Here is a 3,103-nt window from a genome sequence, read left to right as displayed (position 1 = left end):
ATAAAGCCTCTTCTCCACTTTCAAACTTTAAAAAGTGCTTCACAATCATGTGGCAGAATGATTTAAAATTACAGGTTACCTTGAAAATCAAAAGTCTGAATTATAAAAGTAAACTGCCCTTATAGCTTCATCATCCTACATATGTAAACAAAGTGCCAGCTAACTAGTGAAAAAGCAAGTTTAAGGTTTTTGTAAAACGTATTTACAGCTTTCTTGTACACCTAGAATAGTTTCCCAATGTTTTCCTTTTCTCCTCTCCCATTTATGACATTCAATGAAACAATGTAATTTTGCAAAATTAAAAGGGTTCCTGTCTTATTTTTGCCTTCAGCTTCATGTTAGAGGCACATACTTCTAGACTCAAGCACTATAATGCATAGTGGAAATCACCAATTAAAACAGCAACAGCAATGAAATATATTGCAAATGAGAACACCTGTCATTTAAAAATTAAATGTTTTGTAAACACTGTCACACTGCAATGCTGTGTTAGGTGAGTTATGTAAGGCTTGCATTAACATGCTGATTATATTTTTTCAGAATATGTTTAAATGATCTAAACATTGTCACAGGTTCAACTCAATTAAAATATACCAGAAGTAGCCCAGTGGCACACACATTTGAATTTTGCAATCACAATATGTCTATAAAGTGTGAATAAATTTTTGGTTTGTTTTATACAAATCTTTTTTATATTAAAACTTAAAACCCCATACACTCCCCTGATATCCCATAATAAAACAAACCCAAACCTTCATTAGACAACACTGCCATGTTTTTGCTTTTTTTTCCCCTACAGTTCTATTTATATCACTAAATCCATGGTGGCCAATGTATTCACAGGCTGAAAGAAAGGATGTTATCACACACTCCAGAGTCAACAGTTAAAACAGAAGATTTGTTATGTTTATAAGTAAGATCATGGCCAATGTTAGAATTACATATATAATAAGAACAGCTGTTCTGATGATACATTTAGAATGTTAGTGTCACTTTTTATAGCCTTCAACTATGTGCTTTAGCTTTATTAAACAAATTTTAACTGCTTAAAATTTTTAACATTAGCAACTTTGTGGTTGTTAAGTCTAAGGTTTCTATAATTTCTGAATTAATGTTTAACTGATCTGATGGTTTTATTATATTTTTAGGGAAATAGAATATACCCATTAGTACTTATGTTCAGTGGTTTGAAATGTCTCTAATTTCACTTTTCTAAAAAAGGCTATTAGAAAGGTAAAATTAACTGAAGTTGAATCTGCCAAATACAAATTGATATTTAAGAGCTTATATTCTAATCCTAGATATAATGGCATAAATTTTTCTAACAAAAACAGCTTCTACATTTGTATAAAGCCCTGACAAGATTTAAGCATTGTTTTGCTTTTGACTGTCCTCTGTGTGTCTCCAATTTACTTTTACTCAGGAATGTTCAAATGATTCTATATAGCACAATGCTACTACAGTTCTGTACTATGATAAGCTTTTTAAATAAAACCAACAAATACCTAGTCAGGAATAAACTGAAAAAATTTACATTCTTCTCTTTAAAAAGTAAATAAAATAACATTATTTAAAATGTGAATCAGCTATAAGACATATTATACAATTACATAGATACATATCAACACAGCACAATCAATTTGCCAAAAATTAATGAATATAAAGCCAATATGGATGTTGGCATATATGCATGTACAATGATTATAGCATTCATAATTGCACTATACCTACAATCAGTTTCCAATTATAAGGTGTTTTATGAGGGAACAAAACCTAGCAACTATTCTTATTAATGTTGTTTTAGAGTAGGGAGTATTAAGGATGAAAAACATCTCATTAATATTTATTGTTAACTTCGTTACTCAAGTAATAAGAGATTGTTTTTCCACCTCTCCTTTGCTGTTTAGAGGCAGCATCTTCTGTGCTAAGTGCACCCTATTGCTACTTGGCAATGTAAGTAATTCAATGTCTGACCTCAGAGTTCTCTATAGCTTGCTAGCAATCATGCACCTGGTCAAAAAATACCTTTCAACCCAAGCTGCTCATTGATGGGTGCTAAATTTTGTTATTAAAATTTTTCATGTTTAAATTTCAAGAGTGATTTGCATTAAGAAATCTTTCTAAAGAACATCAAGAGAGACTATTTTGCATGAAACCTATAAAATGTCTGTGAATAGGTTGAGGCAACCTTATCAAGAAAGGTTTCTGAATGTGATCATTCATCAGTAATAAATGAGGTGCTTGATATTATTAGAAAAAATGTTGTATGCAATCTCATGCCATCTCTGACATAAGGAGAGAATTAAACTGTCTTCTATACACGTATACTGAGTAGCATGTTCACTCACACTGTTGTTTTTGGCATTAGAAAATGGAACACAATAAAAACAGGAACATATGAGTTAAAACTATGTTTATCATTTGGCAGTTGACTCAATCAGGTCAATTCCCAATCCATTAGTTTGGCATTTCAATCACTATCTTATGTTTCAAAAGTATTGGTTTCATAAAAAGCCATATTTGGCAAGATTTTATACAGCAAAAAAACTTCTTTTCTACCGTGGAAAAACACTTTTAAAAAGCTCTAACTTAAGAAAAAATGCACACAACTGAAAAATAAACCCCTACCCCTGTTTCCGGCTGTAGCCACTGGGGAAAATGTAGCGTCCATGACATTTCTACTTGTCATTAGTGATTAAAGAAAAGAGAAAATAATGGCACATGGCAATTAAAAAGAGATTTGATGATATTCTATGAACATCTGAGGTTTATGTCTTTAATTATTTTATTACTGTCTTCTATGCATCTTTCTGAACTGTGAAAGTATGTTTAAATTCTAAATCCATACACAACTATTTCTATTTTGCAATTCCCAGTATTCTAGTCTCAGAACTGAAGACAGAATGAGAACACTAATTTTAAGAATGAAAAAAATCATACTATCAATACTTCTGATCCTTCAGAGAAAGCACATTCTGTAAAATTTGAATGACTGATAACTTCATTTCTGATGATAGTAATTTTCTTGGCCAAGTCACTCAACAGAAAATATATTATCAAGGAATGCAAGTGGTAAAATGGCCATTGTACTTTCAAAACATAG

This window comes from Geospiza fortis, unplaced genomic scaffold (assembly GCF_000277835.1).
Source record: "Geospiza fortis unplaced genomic scaffold, GeoFor_1.0 scaffold235, whole genome shotgun sequence".
Taxonomy (NCBI): domain Eukaryota; kingdom Metazoa; phylum Chordata; class Aves; order Passeriformes; family Thraupidae; genus Geospiza; species Geospiza fortis.
This window is presented reverse-complemented; position numbering follows the sequence as displayed.